The sequence below is a fragment of the Anas acuta genome, chromosome 6 (assembly GCF_963932015.1).
Source record: "Anas acuta chromosome 6, bAnaAcu1.1, whole genome shotgun sequence".
NCBI classification, from domain to species: domain Eukaryota; kingdom Metazoa; phylum Chordata; class Aves; order Anseriformes; family Anatidae; genus Anas; species Anas acuta.
Window position 1 is genome coordinate 23,094,892 of NC_088984.1, and position 22,295 is coordinate 23,117,186.

A 22,295-nucleotide genomic window follows, 5' to 3' on the forward strand; every position below is an offset into this window, starting at 1 on the left:
GCATTTCAAAGCTAAAACTACTGGGAGAAAGTTTTCTCTGACTATTTCTTTATATGAAACAGTGCTCTTCATTCCAGTCTGCCTGCACAGGGCAGATGACATTCCTCCCAGTCATCACTGAAGTAACAGTAACCCACTGAGAGGCTCCAAAACTGCTGTGGTGCAGATCCAATCTGTTTGAAATTCAGCAGACTTTCTCATATATGCTAGGAAAAGTCGTTGGTTCTTAGGCTTTCGTTTCATATGCCAGAAACTCATGAGGGTACAGCTCTGCTTAAGTTTAGACTAGAATGAGTTTGTGAGGGAGGAACTTCCCCACAAGCGTGGATGCTGCGAGACCTGAGTGGGGCGGGCAGCTCCTCTAATTTTAGGGACTGTGCTGTTACTCCAAATCTCAGCTTGCATTTACAAATACAAGGAGCACCCATGGCTGAGGAAAAAACTCAAACACTGTGTGTCTAATCCAACATACCACTGCTTTTCACGTCTCAAAGGACTTCAAGCAGTAATTTTACTTTTAGAGAAGTATTAAAAAATACTGAGAGGGATGAACTGCTCCTGTTCTCTTGTTACACTCCAAGGCCTAACAGTCTTTAAGTACTGGATACATCTAGTATCAAAGTAGGAAAAAAGTGAGTGGACCAGAGATCTGCAGTCTCCCTGGTGAAGCTCTAGCTTGATATCTTGCTTATATCCAGTTTGGGAGGCTTACTCCTTTTCATGGGTGCAACATGGAGATAACTCCAGTGTCATCCAAAGGGAGATGTTTATAATATACATGAAACTGTTTTTTGTTTTTTTGTTTTTTTTTTTTTTTTGCTTGTTTTTTTCTAAATAGCTCTTTTAAGGACTTAGTATTCTTTTAAAAAGTTGCATTTAATTCAAGTTTGAAAATATTTTCTGTCTTATATGGGCTATCAGTCAGGTGTCTCTGTACTACAGGTTTATTACACATGGCTCAAAGAAAAACTGAATACTAACAATTTGCTGCCAGTAAAGGTAAGTTGTTTCTAGGCCAAAAAAAAAAAAAAAAAAAAATCTCATAAAATATGCTATATCCTTGTGGAACATAAACTATTAAATGGACTTCTAAAGACTTCTAATGTTTTGTAATTGTCAAGAAGTTATTTACCATCATGAGAGACTTGCTTATTCATGGAAAAGGTATATTTAATTTTGTAACAAGGAATAGAATAAAGCCTAACTGAGAAGGGCCATCAAGAAATCTGAGGAACCCTTTTTCACTGTTACCATAGTAACCTCCTTAATAAGCTAGTAACCTTGGTTAGGGACAACCCCATAGGCAAATATACTGTAGAAATTTCTCAGTAAAAATGAATACACTCTCTTTGTTTGGCTTTGTATTGCTTTCACAAATGCCTGACCCAATTACTAGTTTCCTTGCTGTCTTTAAGAAGCAAAACCTGAGGCAAAAGCAAACAACCTGCCCTAGCCATCACTCTCAGTATTTAAAAAGGCATGTTTCAGGTACAGCACATTTAATTAGGATCTAACTAGGTTGGTTGGAAAAAAGGAAAAAAAGAAAAAAAAAAAAAGACAATAAAATTCAAATAGTAAAGGAGTTTATTAAGGAGAATAAGAAGAATATTAAAGAGAATTAAGGTTTATTTAGGAGAATATTAAAACTGCAAGTTTAGAAGTAATTGGAGAATCACTTGACCAGCTGTTTGCTCTATTGAAACTGGTCAATTGAAAGATCCAGCTTTCAATTTCTGCAAAGGCTGCAGAAGAAAGAGAAGAAGAAGAGAAAGAGCAATTTGTTTTGGTTTTCCACAATCACAGAAAGAGGGCTGAGGTGAAAATTTACTGTGGGTTTGGGGTAAAAAGTCTGGAACCATTAACCTAAGGGGAAACAGAAAGCCTATCCCTGAAGTAACTTACCACATCTAGAACTAAGAAGAATCAAAAAATAATGCTTCATAGTGGGTGCTGAACAAACACAGGAGGACATAAAGTCTTGGTTTGCGAGAGCCATCAAACTAAAGCCCCAGTTCTGCACAAAATGCACATGCTCAACTTCAGCATCCTAAGGAAAGACTGTGGTTAAATGCTGTAAGATAGATAGATATATATATGTGTGTGTATATTAAATCTTCTGAGGAATACATGAATGGATAATGTATAAATGTCACTTCACTGGAGACAAGATAGCTACCAGCTAAGATACCAGATACAATCCTTTACAAAGTTAATAATAATTATTTTTAACATATCTTATTGACTTCTAATAATCTCTGAGGGGATTAATACCTAAGAAAGTATGTATGTGTTGATGATAGAAAGCAGAATGAAGTATACTGATTTATTGCAACTCTTCATTAAGTTTAAAAGCATTCCACTGTGATGAAGACATCAACCATAGGCTGTGGTATTTTCACACTGCAAAGGACTAGTTAAGGGCAGGAAGACAAAAAAAGAAAGCAAATAATGTTTTAACTTGAATTCAAGCCAGATTTCACAAAAACAAGACCCTATTCAAATCCAATGAAGTAAAACATGTTAAAAGTATCTACCACTTTTCCCTGTTATAGGCATGGATGAAACATATCTGTTTGTGTGTCTGCTAAAAATGTTACTAGGTAAGGTAATAGCAGTTTACTATATTGCATAAAGTATGTAATTGGATTTCCTGCAAATATTCAAATCTTGAATCTCATTCTTTATGATCTACAATTAAATTTAAACCACCAATTTAGATGACAGAATAAGAAGAACCTTTTCATATCTTGCACTGTGAAATCCTGATTTCTAATTTTTAATTAAAAAGACCATTTTAAATTCAAAAAAAAAAAAAAAAATCAGATCAAGAAGCAATGCGAAATTTTATGTTATACGACAGTTATGATAAGGTTAATTTTGGAGCTCATCTTTAAGGAGTTAGTAAAAGGGAGTTACATAATATAGCTGTAGGTTTTGGACATAGGAAGCACAAAAGCAAAACAAAAAGGTGACTGCTCTTGCTGAAGCTAAATGGAGATACTGCAAACTTCTAATTAGAAAGGAGAATTCCTTTTAACTCCAATGGGATCAAGATTTTATCTTGTGTTCCTAATTATTTCCTGGTGAGTTTTACACATGTGAATATTACCAGCAAAAGTCAGGTCATTAACACAACTGCCTCAACACTGAAAAATACTGAATGCATGCTTGTTTCCCGAATGACGCATGGCCCTGCAGTCTGTGCACGTGTCCCCATGTAATAGAGCTGAAATTCTTCATAAGCAATATCATCAGTCATTTTTCTCAGAGGAAAATGAGCACAGTATGTCATTATGCTCTAGGATTGTATCACAGTTTGGCTACTAATAGGCACTGGGCCAAACTCCAGAAAAAAAATTAGATTATATTTATTTTGGAAGCCTCTTAAAACAGGAGCTCTCTCTTTCGTGCTACTTAGCACACTGTCAGCACTTATAAATATAAACAAAAAAAAATAATCAAATTCTGATATTCAGTTTTAGCAAAATGTTCTGAATACCTGTCTGAAGAGGATTAATTAGGCAGCTGCTTTTATCCCGATTTAAAGCCTGGCTGGCTTCTGTCCCCAACATTTGATAAGAGGACATTTTGGGCCTCCTCACATCAAGAGTCCAGAGTGTGAGGTCCCTCTGAGCAGGGAATCAGGAACATCCCTCTGCATTCTCACAGGTCCACATTGTCTCCCAACTGGCTTAATGGTCTTCTGCCTTCTACTTAAAATTAAAAAGTGAAGGACTTCATTTACAACTTATCTAACATAGTCTCTGGTTCTGTCTCACACACAGGAGTGTATGTGTTTTCTGTTTTATTTTTTTTAAGCTTAAAAGTCCCCTTCAGAGAAGCATCCCAATTTCCACTATCTCCTCTATCTTTCTGAAATCAATGCAACTTTTCTCATAGCTTTAATGGGCCATTTTTAACAGTGCAGAGTATTTCTCCTTGACTTCTTCTTCAGTCTGATGAAATGTGATGGCCAGAGAGAAAGTTTTAGATGCATTTCATTTCTCTAGACTCATCCACATAGGCATGCTGCTCCTGATCATCCCAATGGTTACCTCCATCTCCAGTCAGACCTCATTTCCACTGATGCCATTCATAAAGGCAACACTCCACCTCTCCTCCACCTGGCCACCATTACACTTACAGGAGGATCTCAGCACATCTATGGGGCAGAACAGAGCTTGATGTTTGGACTCAGGGTGTACTATTAAAATCACTGTATTCAATGATTCATTCATTGTAATCATCCAAAGCATGGATTTTAAAAATATTTCTACTTCTTTGTTTTGATCATTTACTACCAGGTCTAACAGCCCCTTTTATTTCACAGTAATAAAAGGGGCTGTTAGTAAGTTCGCAGATGACACCAAGTTAGGTGCATGTGTCAATCTGCTCGAGGGTAGGAAGTCTCTGCAGGAGGATCTGGATAGGCTGCACCGATGGGCTGAGGTCAACTGCATGAAGTTCAACAAGGCCAAGTGCCGGGTCCTGCACCTGGGGCGCAACAACCCCAAGCAGAGCTACAGGCTGGGAGATGAGTGGTTGGAGAGCTGCCAGGCAGAGAAGGACCTGGGAGTGATGGTGGATAGTCGGCTGAATATGAGCCAGCAGTGTGCTCAGGTGGCCAAGAAGGCCAACGGCATCCTGGCTTGTATCAGAAACAGTGTGACCAGCAGGGCTAGGGAGGTGATCGTCCCCCTGTACTCGGCTCTGGTGAGGCCGCACCTCGAGTACTGTGTTCAGTTTTGGGCCCCTCGCTACAAGAAGGACATCGAGGTGCTTGAGCAGGTCCAGAGAAGGGCGACGAAGCTGGTGAGGGGCCTGGAGAACAAGTCCTACGAGGAGCGGCTGAAGGAGCTGGGCTTGTTCAGCCTGGAGAAAAGAAGGTTCAGGGGCGACCTTATCGCTCTCTACAGGTACCTTAAAGGAGGCTGTAGCGAGGTGGGGGTTGGCCTGTTCTCCCACGTGCCTGGTGACAGGACGAGGGGGAATGGGCTTAAGTTGTGCCAGGGGAGTTTTAGGTTAGATGTTAGGAAGAACTTCTTTACTGAAAGGGTTGTGAGGCACTGGAACAGGCTGCCCAGGGAGGTGGTGGAGTCACCATCCCTGGAAGTCTTCAAAAGACGTTTAGATGTAGAGCTTAGGGATATGGTTTAGTGGGGACTGTTAGTGTTAGGTTAGAGGTTGGACTCGATGATCTTGAGGTCTCTTCCAACCTAGAAATTCTGTGATTCTGTGATTTCTGTACATGACTTCAGAAGAGGAATTTTGTGGACTCTTTGGTCATCCTGAGGTAAACAATTGCTTTTAGAGTTAGTATGTGCCCTATAAATGCAGGCATATACTGACTGAGGTTTTTAGAATCATAATAAACTACTTTAATACAGCAGTACAATCCTAGATTTCATCTAAAGACTCTGCATCAAAATAGATATGAAATTCATCCTTCTGTCTAATAACATTTCCTTGGAAAATACTAGATCACAAAATATACTCCCAGTAGAACAATCTTCCAATTTTTCTGCTGCTGTAGACACTGTCTCAGTCATTCTGTTGCTTCTGGTTAATAAGTCATAAAGTCTGTCATAAAGCCTGTCATGGTAAGTATGTCTTTTCTGCCAAAATTATTTTAGTTATAGCTCCCAGAATAGAAAAAGCTACCATATGAGAAGTTACTACAGAAAGTTGCAGTAGATCCTCTTTCATCTTATCTATGCTCTTCAGAGTCTTCAGAGGAATGAGTTATCACAGTCCTAGGCTAGCCCTCTTTATCTAGGCTTATTGCCTTGGATTTTTTATAGATATTTTTAAAGTATATTTAGTGGAGATGACTTGGATTTTGATCTTCAAGACTAGTTTTCCATACCACCTTCCTTTTTCCCATATTTTCTGAGGCCCTAGTCACTGGTGGCTAGTGACAGTCTTTTCCTGGCAACTCCTGCAAATTTTCAGGTAATCCATCTCTTTCTGGAAAACCTCAATTCTTCTCTTCTCCAGAAAACCGATATTTAAAAATCTAGTGTATCTTACAGCTGCTATAGAATCTGCAGATTAGGAGTTTACATCCTCGCAAACCTCTAAAATCAGACTAGACAAGCATCTACCAAAATGGCATGGATACTCCTGCTTTGGAGGAAGACAGTGGACTCAAACACAGTAACTGTCTGTTATAGATACTTTGAACAGATCTCAGCATTTCAGTAACCAATTTTCTACCTTCTCGCAGATTTTTCCAACAAGAAAGAAACACAGTACTTCAAGAGGAGACGGTGAGACCATACAGTCCATAACGGAACTCATAAAATGTCAAGGCTAGTATTGTGCCTTGCCCAATCACCTCTGTGAAACATAGCTCAGACTTTAAGTACCATGTAATGAATACTTACAGGAAATTATTCATAGTAAAATCAGCAGAGTTAAAAAGAATTCCTGATTCATTTAAGTAATGAATAAAATTTAAGAAAATCGTTATTGTTGGTGATTGTGAGCAGAATCATGTTTAGATGAGATGACAGTATTTGTGATAAATTTTCCATACTATTTTATTACAAATAGCCAGTTATTCTTGCATTCCGTAGGTTCTTTCTCTCTCTTTCTCACTGACAGACTAATAACAATAAATGTTCTTTTTGGTTTGAAATATCTCCACTGAGATTATTTATTGTTTTTTATCTGTCATCACTAGGAAGAACTTAGAAAGACAAGAATATAAACTCAAGAAATCTGAAAGTATATAGTGATAATCTTGAAAATAATGGCACATGGTAGTAATCTGACTTGTGAAGGACGTCACTCAAATTAGACAAAATAGAGAAAATGTGCTTAAAATTCTGCTATTGTTTCTCAGAAACATTAAAACATCTTATTTAGTAGATCACATCATAAAAGAAAGACCTGTGACTATCTGACATAATTACTTTGAAAAAAGAATAGCACACTTCCAGATATATACAGTTCCAAATATATATGCAAAAATTCTATTATTGTAATTTAATTTTAGCTTGGCAATTTAGGATTTCTTTAACTTCCATTTCATATATTTAGAAACTGGAAAATTCAAAAAGTTGCATTAATTTTAGACTTGAAATCTCTATACTGTGGAAATGGAATTGGAAAAATATTATTTTCTTCTTTACATCAATTATTTCCCTCTCTCTACTTAGAGTACAATAGAACAGGTAAAGCAAAATAGATATGAATTGTAAAATGAAAAACTGCAAATATTTTTCTTATGTTGTATTAGTGTACAAGGGGATGTGTATTAAATGTTAACTCCAGCTAATGATAATAGTCTCATACAGATTATGATTTGATGATTTTGCTCTAAAATTCTCATAGTATTCTGGACAAGAAAAATCAATCATAAGTAGAATGAAAACTGTTAATTCCTGATTTGGCCTGGAAGGTAGCCTACTAGCTTTACATTAAATAAATATTAGCAATAATATTAAATAAAACTTAAATGTTCCAAAATATCAATTGTCATTTATTTTATGACTGCTACCCAAAATAATAGTTATTTTTATAATTATGTCAGAGGGATGAATTTCTCACTCTGATTTCTAATTTTCTGTATTGGTAAGAAAGTTCTAGTTTATGTTAGGAAATAAGTTGTCATTCCAGATCAAGAGCATGGGTGTTGGACTTAGTGATCTCCTAGACTTCTGGCAAAATTATTTTAATTAGCCTTCTCCTAACAGCATTTAAACAAATCCTATGCTGCCAGGGAAGGAAGAAATGACTTATCAGTCAGATAGTTTACTTAATTCTTTTTATCCATTGCCATAAATCAGTGTGGAGATTATTAGTGACTAAAGATTACTTTTTTTTTTTTTTTTTTCCAAACAATTAACTGTGGTCACTTTACCCACTGAAAAGCTCACACATCATTCAGGTATAAATGTCCTGTTTCTGCATGGTTTATTTTCACACCATTGTTGGGTTCTAAAATAGTTTTACACCATTTATAAGGCATGGACATTTTAACTAATCTATCCAGTCTGTTACAGGTATGCCAAAGTAGAAAAATGTTAGGAGTAACCATGTATTTGTGCAGTGCTGTAGGTACATATATTGGAGCCAGACACGTTTGGCAAATACTAACACATTGTTTGAACATCAAGTTAACTGCTAGTGATGCTCTGTGAATTCCATGATGCATAGAGATGTTGAGAATAGACCTTACTCTGAATATGTAGAATGATCAAAAATGCATCTCCCAAAAGAAATTTACTTAGAGACATAGGGGCCAACAAAAATCCAAGATTTTTGTCCCCATTTAGTGAAAACAGTCAGTATATACCTTTCTGTAGCCTACAAAGACCCTGCCTAAGGTCTGGCACTGGCCCCTGCATACTTTCTTTACAAAAGAATCGCTGTCTGTTTTCTGAGTGGGAACGCTAATTTTTGCGAGCTTGCTCGCGATGTGCGTGTGTGCGTGTTGCCCCAGAATTTTGAGCCGTGCAGCCCAGCGCTCCATGCGGTTAAGTAAACACAGCATGGCTGCTGAGGCACGCAGCCAAGGCTGAGGCCAGGAGGAGGGGATGAGGCTGGGAGGAAATAAGAGCAAATTCCTCTGAAATGATCTGACAGGAAATGACAGAGTGTCAGCCTTATATAACCACACTGCGAGAGAGGGAGGGCGGGAGAAGTTCTTCCTAAACACAGAGTGGTGCCAGATCTCAGTAGGTGAGGATGATGAAATAATAAAGCATTTCCCGTGTGTGTTTTTCATTAGTCCTGTTTTGTTTTTCTTCCAAGTGCTGTGGAAACAGAACAGAAGCCCATGTTTCAGCCAGGACTGCAATGGCCTCCTCCCATGGGAATAACAGCTGCATAAATAGAAGGGAAGCCCTCAGTGGAATTGCTTCCAACACCTTTCTAATGGAAATAATGATTTGCAAAGCCCAGTTTATACCTTTGCCACATAATTAGTAGCCAAGATTAAAAACATTGTTCCAACTCCCAGCATCCTTGAAATCTGGCAAGACCTTAAATATTCCACTGTGTTCCAACAAGGTAGCCCATAAGTGATCATTGTAAGGACAGTTTTAGCCAGTTCAGTCAAACCCTTGAATCAATCAACACTTATTATATGGAAATTAACCAGTTTGATGTCAATTAGTGGAAATTTGTTAGCAGACATAACCTATGAGACATTTTATTTTGAATTCCTAACTCTCCCTATTGAAGCAAGTTAAGATGGGCCAAGGATGAAGCCATTCATTTCTGAAGACCTGAAGCAGAATTAGTGAAAAAATGGTTTGAGGGAAGCTGTAGTCAAGTACACAAAACTTCTGCAGCCTATTAGGCACAAGAAGCACAAGGGACTGGATATCAGATTTTTTCCTGCAAGGAGACAGTTACTAGTACAGATTTGGTGTATAACAGTCTATTCTGTATGAGTCAATACTGAGTACAGGAGAAAAAAAGTGTTCCTAGACTAATGGCAACACCTTCCCTCACTTTACACTACTTATAAACTGAACTTTTTCCACCATGTTCTGATAAATTATATTCCTATATTATGAAAGTTGAAAATTCTAAATTAAAGATATCTGACTTGATCATTAACTTTCCTCCTAAAATAACCTAAAAAAGTCAAAATTTTGGCTAGCTGTTCAAGCCAGAAGGGATGACAAAAGATTTCCTTAAGGCTTATGAGCACTACCTGTCTGGTTTATTGGGTGGATTTGACTTTACTGTGAATTCCACCTTTTGTTTAAATTTAATAAAGTACTCTCAAATATCATTTTAACCATTTATACCAGTATGCAGCATGACAGCTTGCTGCTATACCATTCAAATTAAATATTAGGACTGTGGGTTCAATCTCAAAGTTTTACATCAATCCTAAACCACTCACAGGTAAGAAGGGAATACAGAATCAGAGTCTTGCTATAATATGAAAAACTCCTGTCAGATTTGAAGCCAGGGTTTCCACGCAGCTTGTGGAAACTCCTCTGTAACTACTATTAACTGACCATGACATATACACCATAATACCCTCCGATAAGCACCCATATATATGGGTGTTTAAAAACATGCTTAATGTTGCTTTCTAGAATGCATGTTCACCAATTTGTTACCTGCAACAACATTAGCCAATGTTTTTGCAATATCCAGAATTCACACTTTTACCTAACTTGAAGTGTCTCTTAAAACTAAGTGCTCTAAAAAATCTCCCAAGTATTTCAAATAGTTAGGAATATTTTTTTCTGCTTGTTTAATTTATAAACAGGTATTAAATGAGCCATTCAATGTAGTACAGTACGATACTTCCAGAAGTTGACAATGGAGGCACCACTGTCAAAATATAATGTCTTTTCTTTGATACTGATAGGGGTTCTGTAACCTACATGATCAATGCAATTTATCATCAGATTCAGGCAGTGACAGCGCTTACTTGAGAACAGCCTGATAAAGTTGCAATTATTTCTTGATACTGTTGGCCATCCAAGCTTCTATAATTTCACTAGTAAGAACTGTTCTAAGGCCAGGGGCCTCTTTTGGAAGGGTCATATTTATGCATGATCACATAACTACATTCAGTATCTGTAATATAATTGGAAAAAAAAATGCTAACATAAACTGCATTGTTCTTCTGTCCTTGTTTAAGGGAATTTAAATATTAAAATCAAGCATTGTTCATTTTATACATTTAGTAAATTAGCCACATAATTTTAAATTATGAGCAAACTGTTTTTCTCAAAATTAAAGATAGCAGTGTCATAAATGTTAAAACATTATAAATGTGTAAAGGGTCATTCATTTATTACAGGGGTGCCTAGAGATTGTTCATTTAGTAATGGGTCTGTACATGCATGCTGAAACATGCATAAATGATAATGAGGTAAGGTCAGGTTAGGAAATAACATATTTCACTTATGATCAGTACATTTTGCATAAGAATTTTAAGTATGGCAAAGTAGTGCAGATCTCATTCTGAGGTACTTTTCATTTTTGCAGGTGGTGTTAGAGACAACCATTAAACTCCCATTTGGTGATGAAGTATCTGCATAAATTCCTGAGTCTGGTAAGGTTTATGGAAATTTTGCTATCCACCTTAGTGGTTGCAATACTTTAATTCCAGAATTTTTGCAGAAATAGAAAATGTACATTCAACCTCAGTAGTCTAAGGGCACGTTCCTCAGTCAACAGGCAGCTATGACAAGACAGTGTTTGGTATATTTACCAGGGAATTAGCAGGGTAGTTATTAGAAATGTAATTTTCTCAGTTTCCAGAAACTGCTTACTTGGTCTTGCAGTTATAATATTAAGCCCCTCCCATAGGACTCAAGTGATTTGTGTTGCTATGGCATTTTCTCAATTCAGCTGGTAAAATGAATGGTTTTGGAATAAACAAAATGTTATGAAAGTAAGGATTTTGATTTTTGGTTTTTTTTTTTTAAAAAAATAAGTCTTTAACAAGGCACTTAACTTTTGCTAAAATAATTACAATGATCAGGTTGTTGATGTCAAAGACTGCCACTGGCTTTAAAAGTTACATCTATGCATGATCAGGTAGCTACTTTGTAATATCACGGGGAAAAAAAAAAAAAAGCCAACAGATTTTTTTTGCCCTTCTTTATGTGAATTTAAATCTTAACAATAAGCATTGTTCAAAAAATCTGATTGGTCTTTGTAGAGATATCTTATTTATTCCTGAGGTTATAAAAATGGCCTAACTGTAAATGGGGAACCAAATTCTAACAATATGGGTATACATATTAATGTACAAACTATAAGGCTGAGGGATGAAACAATTATATCAATTTTTCTGATTCATTTTTTGAACTATTCAAATGCATTAAGAGACAAAATCTTCAAGACCTCAGAGTACAGAACTCAGGATCCAAGAGACATTACTAACCACCAGGTACAGGCTCTTTTCTTTCTTTTGTCATGAAGTGAGGAACTTCTACAAGTAATTTTAAAAAGCTTTTCATATACCGAAACAGAGCTTCCTGTGTCCTTTAGTGTTTTTGCTAACTACTCCTTCAAGACATAGTATTCAATTTTTGACATAGTATATCATTTTCTCTTAGAGTTAAAAATAGTTTTTCTATTTATATGAACTAAGATAACTTGAAGCTGTGGAACTCGGTGTTTCTAATGGTTTTATAACATACATGTATAATTTGCATGTTTCTATAATTTACAGCTCAAATTAATACGTAAATCCCAGGCAAAAAGGCAAACTAAAAAACTATTCTATAATTCCTTGTATGTAGAAACTTGTTAGCAACCAAGAGAAGTACAGAACAAGGCTGTTACAGAGCACTTGCTGCACAGTGACAACGACATCTCTGCACCCACTGAATGACAATACTAAAAACCTGAATAACTTTGGGTTATATTATTTTTAAATGAGAATATCCTTGAACACATGCAACTTAACTAATATATTAAGCAGGAAACCATAGAAAAATTGTCTCTTCACTTGACCTTCAACTCTGATTCTACATTTCACTGATAACCCAAATAATAACGCCAAGAACACTAAAGTTAAGAAATGCTAGAATAATGGATGTCTGCACAAAAATTACTCAAACCTGTTGCATGTATGCACCTAACCAAAGCTGTACAGTCCCAGGAATTATTTCCTATGCTGTATTTGAAGCATGTTCTGAAGACAGAGTTCATTTTGTCAGGTGAATGCCTTGGTCCTTATCAATACAGTACTTTGTGTGAAGCACCTGTCTCCTATCTCTTTGAGTTAAATAGGCACTATTACCTCTATTTCACAGCTATTGACTTAAGGTAGATTGATATTAAAATTAGAAGTTTCCAATAAATTTGGGTGCTTATCTGAGATGGCAAATTTTGGCAAGAGTGAGGATGAGTAATTAGTAACATGTAGGACATAGTACATTGAAAATTCAGCTTCTAATGACTCCTGCTGTGAGCAATCTTCAGTGCTGAAAGTCACAGCACACAGGATTTGGAACTTTAGAAAAAGGGGAACACAGAGTTACAGACCACATACAAATTTGCTGCAGAGCAAGATATGTTGCATCATGAAGATGACAGATGTCAGAGATGAACCCAGAAAATCTATGGAGAGTTTTCATTTGGTTGAGCTTAATTTTAATTCCTCATTTTTCAACAGCAATTTCAGAGACAGTCCAGTTCTGCCATAGCTCTGGTCTGGAAAAGGCTCACTGGCTCACAATATCTGAGCTGAAGGCTGATTGGATAGACCAAAGATTTATTTATTATTTTTTTTTCTGAATTAATTGGGTATGAAATACATACATTTCCACAGGGCCATCCCTTGAAAAGTAGCAACAACCTGTTCTGAATTCCCCTGTCTGCAGGACACGCCAAATGCCTTAATAGCAGTTTCCAGTCATAGTTTAATAACAGTTTTCATTTGTAGCTTAATTTACCACATTTTCAAAAGGTGAATCACTGTTGCTTTCACTATTTCAGATCTCTAGAGCCTTTGGAAGATGCTTTATAATTCATGCAGCCAATTATTAACTAGAGAGCAAGCCTAGTGAGGATGGGAACCTCACTACAGGGGTCTGGAATTCAGCTCGGTTAGCAGGAAGGAGACTAAAATAGCCCTATACCATTGGCATCTTTGTGCATGGTATCATTGGTGAATTGAGCACTCCGTTAGTTTAAAAGCCATCCAGATGTCCACACCCTTCAAAAACCAGTACAGTAGTCAAGAATTGGCATACTACTTTCATTAATCTGAGAGCACGATGTTGCATGGGGTAGTTATAACTCTATGTCCCTTGAGGATATCTCTTACGCTCTGGGAACAGACTGCTGCCCAAGGCCTCTGGGCTGTGACTCCAACCTGCCAGTCTGTGGGGAGAAGGAGGCAGAAGAAATACAACAACCCCTTTAAAGTGAAGTGTCACTGCAAAACAAGCCACGCTGTTTTCTTGTCTTCATAAACAAGCATTTGGGAGGACATACAGATTTTCAGTGTTGGCAGCTTTGCACTCACAGTAGAACATTATCCTTCTGCACACAAGTACAAGTAAGCTCTGGCCAAACAAAAGATTTACTGCTTCTTCAATTTGTTTTTAAATACAGCTTGACAAATTTCACCAAAGCCCACATACTAACAGAATAATTTATGGAAATATCCTTTAAACGCCTTGGATTTATTAAGTCTGTGTGTTACATTAGTCCAAACCAGCAAAACAGAGGAATTCTGTTTCAGCACAAGATACTGCAGCATTTTTACAAGTTAGCTGAAATGGTATTAGTTCTTATATTATCTAATAAGATTATATAGTGATTTTCAGATACACAACACAATCTCCTGCATTTTAGTTTATAGTCACCAATGTTAGATATTATTGTTCTTACCTTCACCAGAAGCTCAAATATATAGTATGATAATATACTAATATAACTACCTATCACACTGATCTACATGTTGAGATAAAGACTCCATAAAATGCCAGTTATGGTGTCTGGATATTATAAAGAAGTACACTCCATCGTTTTTCCTGAAAATATAGAAGAGGATTTTTGAAATGGAAAGAAAGAACAGCTTCATAGCTATATATTCCAAGCAAATATTTAGCGTGAAATCATGAAGAACTGATGAATACAAAATGAAGGAGACAAGTGATGAGAAGACAATGTAGAAGAATGAAAACAGATAGAAAATGTTATAGCAAGTCAATCTGAACTTTGGTGGATGGGAGAGAGGGAAGACACCTGTACAGCTTTTGGCATATTTTGCAGTGCACCTGTAACAGACCCCAATTTCTCTGAAACAGACACTGAAAATCAAAAAGCTGAGCCTTTCCTGCCTTGTAAGCCATTCTTACAGCCAGACAGCATCAAAATGCTGCATCAGCTTAAAGCTCTCACTTTTATTCTGTCAACAATACAGTGAAGGTATGAATAGGGTGCAGGACAACCTCTATGTACACTGCCACACTTGGAGATTACTCCAACTCAGAGAAGCTTCCAAGTTGCTAGTTCAAACAGGTCCCCAGCTAAAATGTTTTTTCAGATAGTGTAAGCCCTGCTGAATGATGACTAGGTTTTACCCCAAGCACAAGCCTTCTTGCCAAGTGAACCATTCCTATTTCCTGCTTAAATTCTTCAGGAAACACCAATTCTAAACTCCTCCAAAAGCTACTCTGCATCCCTGTAAGTTGTCCTTTAGTGCTTTCTAAATTAGGCAGCAAGTACACATGCTAATTTGCACATAAAGGATCCATGGCAAAAATCATATTTCTTCCATGTAATTGGTTTTCTTTTAATCCTGACCTTAATGTATATCATTCTTGATGAACTACTTCAAATAGACTTTGAACTAGGATTTTTTTAAAACATTAAATAATGAAAAAATGCCATCTTATTTTACTGCTTACATCAAGATTCAGAGCGATGAAGAACAGTGACAGCATAGCTGTTCACCCATAACCCTGGGACAGCAGGTAAACTGACAGTGTGTAATTACTAAGAGGTGATATTAAGTTAAAACATATAGCTAAAGTAGTGCTATTGCATATGCATCCCTTGGTTTTCAAGGCAGTGTTTAAAATAAAAAACCTTCACCGAGACAGAAAAACTGCTATAGTTATATCATAACACACTGAGTTGCAAACCTTTTAATGAAAGACATAATTCTTCTGCTGTCTGCATCATACTATATTCTCATGCAAAACACTTTAATGCATCGTGTAAATTATCTAAGACTTTCTTAGTATGTATTACATTTCTTAATCATAGATATTGGGTGTAAAAAAAAGAGAATTATGTGACATGCTGCAAAACAAATTGCTTAGTGTTAGCATATACTAGCTGGGTCTATATCTGAAAAATGCATGCATAGAAGGGTTGGAATTTTTTTAAATGTGCAGAACTTGCTTCTAAGTGCATATGTTATCAATGAAGCAAAAATGACTAATCTGAAATGATGGCAGTCTGATTTTCAGGCAATGTCATCAGTTTAAAAGCAGGGGAGCTAGATTAAGAGTCTGGATGATCTATTTATTCTGAATTTCAGAATAAGCTCCATATCTGGAAGAGAATGTATATAAATAAACCAAATGTTTTCATACATTTTTCTTCCATTCAAATACATTCAATTTAGCCATAAAGGGGGTTTAAAAGCAAATCTCATTTTCAGCAATGACACACTTCTGTTGCCAATTTAGCAGACAGGTTTGTCTTGCTGATAGTAGCTGAAGACTATTGGAGCGTAAATGGTGGGCAATATCACCACCTTGTAAATTGTGGGTTGCTCAGAGACATCCCCTTTAAGAATAAGATCTGATGAGAGATACTACCGAATTTTCTGCCAAGTTTGATCGACAGATTGAAAGTAATGCTTACTTACATTATCTTAATATTGAATAAGCAATTGGTGGAAGTTTGCACATTCTATATAATTTATTTCATAAAATTCCATTCAAATAGATGAGATATGCATGGGACATCTGTTCTGAATGCAATAATTTATTCCTGTGAAAAGTATGAGTCAAACTATCAAACAAAACAAAATTTGTGAAGGTTAAACTCCTGTGGCCCTTGCAAAAATGTAAATGTATATTCCAGTTGAGAGCACAGAGGAATAGGACCCTCTAGACTGGTAGCATTTAACATGGACCTCTGGGAATAAGACACAGATGAATGCAGACATACTGAGAAAACCATAGTCCAGCATTTAAAAATGGGTTGATTGCAATTCTCATATTTAACAGTAACAGATATGTTGTTCTATGTATAAGCTCTCAGCTCTCTAAAGACCACATTTAATAATGGTTTTATATATACTCCTTATTGCTAATATACAAATACTGGTGCAGATTCTAAGAGGTGATGAAGACTTGAAGCTTGCAACATGTCTGTAATATTATTTCAAAGAGAGAGTGTTCAAATCTTAGTGGTTTTTGAATTATGTATATTCATAATCTGGGGCAGGGGTGGGGGAATGACAGTGACATTTATACCAAACTATGTTCCCTATAGTGTTCTAGGTCCAGTTTCTTTTAGTAGACAAAGCTATAATAATATAGTGAACTATAATATTAAATGCAAAGTATTACCATTTATAAGCAAGCACAGAAATATATGCAATGAATTTTGAAGCAAAACATACATGCTGAAATGCACATTTATATAACAAGTATTACCCCCAATTTTAATTAACATAGGCTTTAAAAATAATCAATGCCCTTAGTGAAATATAAATAGAAGTAATGTTGTAAAATGGACATCAAAAGACAGCAACGCATTTTTAACAGAACACAGAAGGATCTAACAGGAATTACTTGCATATATATATATATATATATATATATATATATATATATATATTCATACTCTGGATGAATCACTGGCTGATGTTTGTGGAGGTTATTCATGACATGTCTGGTGGTGTTATGACCTTCCCTCTTTTATTGGTTTATTTGATGTTCATGGTATTTTATATAATTGATTTATGCCTGGTGATATGTTTGGGCACTTTCTAGTAATATACAATAGTGATTGTATGTCTGTAAGTGATGTTACATATTGCTGTTTGTGAGCTTTCTTGGCCAGGTCACCATTGTAAATAAAAATTGTTCTCAATAGATTTTTATGTGGTTAAAGATTTTGACTGCTTGAGTGACTGATTGATTGACCGGAAAACATTTGCTAGCAGGACAGCAGGGTATCATGGAAAAATGTGTCATTTCTATATCTAATGCAGAAAAAAATACTGTTTTCAATGTTTAAAGTGAAATAAAGTATTGTAGCAGTAAAGGGTTACCTACCTTTCCTTTCTCCTTAGTTGCCATGATGTGTGTAGGTGCTGACACTTCATAGCCGCCTTCTTCTGACCTACAGTAATATTGCAGTATTTGGCTTGTTCTTATGCAATTATCCTCTGCACACTTCCTCTTGTAGTCTAATGAGTCCTTTTGGAAAGTATAATAGGATTATCCTTTCTTTCTCTCCTTCTCTCCTTCTCTCCTTCTCTCTCTCCTTTTTTTTCTTTTCTTTTCTTCCTTCCTTCCCTCCTTCCCTCCTTCCTTCCCTCTCCTTTTTTCTTTCTTGTTCTGAGATGTTTCTAAGACAGAAATAATACAAGAGAGTGAATTGTCCATCTACTATCTTGATGTTAGAGAAAGTTCAAACTCCTTCTATCATATACAGATCGCATAAATCTACTCAAAACTGGCTTAACAAAAAAAAAAACAAAAAACAACACACATGGGTCATGCTTTGAATTTATGTAAAGCAACATCTAGAAATTCTAAAAATGATACGGCACACACAAACTGTTTTGCACTGTCCAGGCAGAGAAAAGACTGCCAGTTTTTAGTTCATTACTGTCCACACACTTGTGCTAATGAGCACATGCAACTTCTATCCAGATGTAGGAGAGTTCAGAGAAGACGACAAATAACACAGATCCTTCTTGGTTACACAGCAACCTGTTAGCAGTACCTCTGTTATAAACTCTCATTTCATTAGCATTTCCTGAATCTGATTAACAGATGTTTGAGGGTCTTGGACCAGACATAGTTTGATTCTATTGAAAGTCAAGACCCTGTTTTGATTTCTCAACTAAATGAAAGGCTTGCTATTGCACATTCTTTGTCTCTCTGACTAAATGGAAGATCAGCACAGGATGCAGGTACATATTAGCATTAGCTGTGGCTTTTAAAGGGAAAAGAAGAAAGAGAAGTGTGGGATTTCTTGTCTGATCAGCCATGACCTTCTCTGTCTTGAGAAACCTGATAACCTGATGAGACCAAAGCACAAAGTCTCAGAGTAATGCCATTTAACAGCAATTGCTTTACTTCATTTCCAGGCATCTTGGCTGCTTGCTAAGCACCACAGCCAAAATGATGAAACATATTGTCAGCAAAAGAGACTGCTGTATACCCCACTCATTTCAGTTGACAAACTGAATAAAAATATAGATTTTTTCTTGCCAAGTTATTTTTCTGCTAGTTCAATGCTTTGAATTGGCTCAGTATGGTCAGAAACTGGCAGAAGCAGCACCAGAAATGGGCTATGGCTTTGTCCTGTCTGTAGTAGCGATAACCTGGAAAAGCTCTGCCACAAGACTTGTTTGTGAACTTTGGGTGCCCACACTGTGTAATGCATTGGAAGAGAAAAGAAGCTCAAAACTCAGAGATTTTCCAAAACTCTATTTCAACTTATATGTACAGGACACTGATGGAGGCATCAAAAATACATGGAGAAGTGTTGAGCACAAGTGACTATCCAATTTCTGCATAATTCCAGCTTCCAGGATAAGTATATATATATACATATTTTTAACTATATTATTGCAAGCATTTGATAGGGGTCTCAGAAACTAACATTGCTTCCCCTTTATCTACCAGAAATGGCAAGAGGCTTGAGGTTAGGATTTCACAGATCCCAAGAGATTTGCTTAGATTTTACTTCAGTTCTGAAACAGCAAAGAAACAAGAGTGAAAACCAGGGGGTTTCTCGACACATTTAAGGAACAGAAAAATAATACAAAAAAACCTGAATTCATAAGGTTTCTTAGTGTATGTGTGGATTTAGAAGATTATAACCAGTTGGGAATGTAACAGACTAAAATCTCTTTAGAATCTTTGCCTCTCACACGATCTATCTGCAAGTTAACAGGGAAAACAAACTGCAGAAACTTTACAAAGATTATAAACCTCTTCCCTCAAGCTCTAAGGAACAAAAGCTTTAAGCAAAAATAAATCAATTAATTTCCCATTCATCTCTGGAAAACCTCTAACTACTCATGAAGATGCTGGCCATTTCCTTTCCCCACACACACAAGCTCCTCTTGCCCTTCACACTAATGCAAGATTCTAGACAGGGCTAGCCAGAACGTGCACTTTCACTCAGAAATATGGCACACAAAATGATGCCAGATTGTTCTCCAGACTTTTCCATGCTTAGCTCTGAAGGTGTTCTTTCTTTGTTTATGGTATATGTACAACCATCTCTGATGTTGTGAAGCAGAAGTATCACAGGAGATTCTCCCTGCAAAGGCAGGAGCTGGGCCAAGGTCACTAGCCTTTGCTGTTCTGTATATTCCCTCCCCCTTCACAATTATTATTATAATAAATGTGATTATACCAGTCTCTTTAAGAAAATCCCTGAAATCATCCAGCACTTATGGGATGGTATGGTAGTGGGAAGGTGAACAGGCAAGAGGGACTGAACAGTGCAAGCATGACTAAAACAACTGACAACCTGAGATAGCAAAACCAGCATCCTTGAGAGTAATACAAGCAGTATTTCTCTGTAATATACATCCTTACAGATAATCACAGCACTGGACAATTCTAATTAGCAAATATGTTGACATGAGTTCCAGAAGGACCACCTTCTGAAAGGACTCATGTAATGTAAATTTTTGGCACTCTTATAAACAGAAAAGTAAAGGAAATGCTCAAAAATGCTTCATTTTTGATCCAAAGAATATGTATTTTAAGAGTCAACACGTGAACATAGAGTTACTGTGCCAGATTGGATCAATTATCCTTCAAGCTCAGTATTCTGCCTTCACCAGTGGCCTAGGTTAGGTACTTCAAAGAAAACAACTAGCTAATTACACAATGTCCTACATGGCAAAAAGGGATGAGAGGAGTGTTCCTTATCCCTGTGATCAGCTAACACCCTGGAGTATGAGTTTGATGGCCCCTCCTAGTACATAAAATTACAAATGATATTATTGGTCATAAAATTAAGAAGTCCCTTTAAAAATCCCATTACAGTATTTAACTCTTTGACCCCTATAGGTTAACTACTAGTCATACTGTGAAAAGAACTATTTCATATTTATTTTTAAAATAATACAGTAAGTTTCTTAAAGCCATTAAGGGTAAAAATGGAAATACATTCTACGTGACACCTCAGAAAAGATGTTGTATGTTTCTGATCTCTTGAAGTCTTGAAAAATATTTGGCTTGAAAACAAACAAACACCTTTAAACAAGAGAAATTACATACACAAGCTACTTATGGAAGTATGACAGCAAAGCTGTAGTTAATGTGTTGGGGCAAATCACTAGTTGATAGATTTTGATCTAACTAACGTTTGCTTACTTTAAAAGCATGCTTACTCACACATAAGTCAAATTTCTTTTTCTTTCTGTCCTTTCTTTTTTAAGTGAGTGTATTTCAGGCATTGACAACAGGCAGATGAGAGAGGTCTGAGAGGGCCAGAGAAAAGACACAGGCTGCCTTGTGCAGGCTGTGCTGGGTTGCTGTCTGCTGCCACCCCACCCTGCAGTACCTGGGGATGCTTATTCCCAAGTCTCACTAGTTCAAACAATAAGAATTATGCAATATCAGCATTGATTTTGGAATACAAATAAAAGCACATTGAATATTGCGCTGATACAAACTACCACTGACAGCAGTTATTTTTGCTAAAGCTCTAACCCACTGAATCACAAAGCTTTCCTGAATATTGTTCAATAAGCTTCTTTTACTAAAAACAAAACAAAAACACACACACAAAAAAAAAAACAAAAAACAACAACAAAAAAAAAAAAAAAAAAAAACAAACAAAACATGAGGAGAGAAGGAATAACACATCTTTAATTAGAAAAATTCAAATCAGCTCTTAATTTAATTCACCATACCAGCAGCCACGATTAGATCTGCATCATGATATATCTCCAATACTATCAATTTTCATAAACGCAAACTTTCCTGAATATGGTTCTGATGTATCCTGACATTTTAAAATATGTCCTATTGTCCTTTTCTGTGCAGCAGACCAAGCACAGAGTGTTCAGTCCTATATCACTGTCACAGTGGTATTAGACCAGATGGCTGCTTCCTCGCAGAACCAAGAATTAGAGATAATTTATGCTGTTCGCTGTTATTAGAACGTAAAAATATAAAGAGTTTGCAGCACGCATACATGAAAAGCTGCTCAGATCCATCAGTGACACCCTGGTGAAAAGGCATTCACAGTGTTACTGCACTCTTAAAGGTAAAGTCTTATTAGGTGAAGCTGTGGACATCCACAAAGCCTATTGACTACCTCTGCGTAGGGTACAGCACAGAGGATTGTCTGATCTAGGTTACAGTGATGCTTTGGTGGACAAAGAATACTCTGCATTGGAAAAAAAGCCTAAGAATGGCTTTCTTTCTCCTTAACTGTAAAATAAAACTACCTTAGGATCATTCTATTTTTGTGACAGTTATTTTTGCATCATTAAGAATGAAGTTAAAAATGGAAGCTTTCTTCATTCAGTCTGTTAATCAGTACAGGAGAATACTTCTCTACAAGACCTCATACCAAAGGGCTAAGGAGCTGCACCTTATTAGCATGAGAGCCACAGGAAT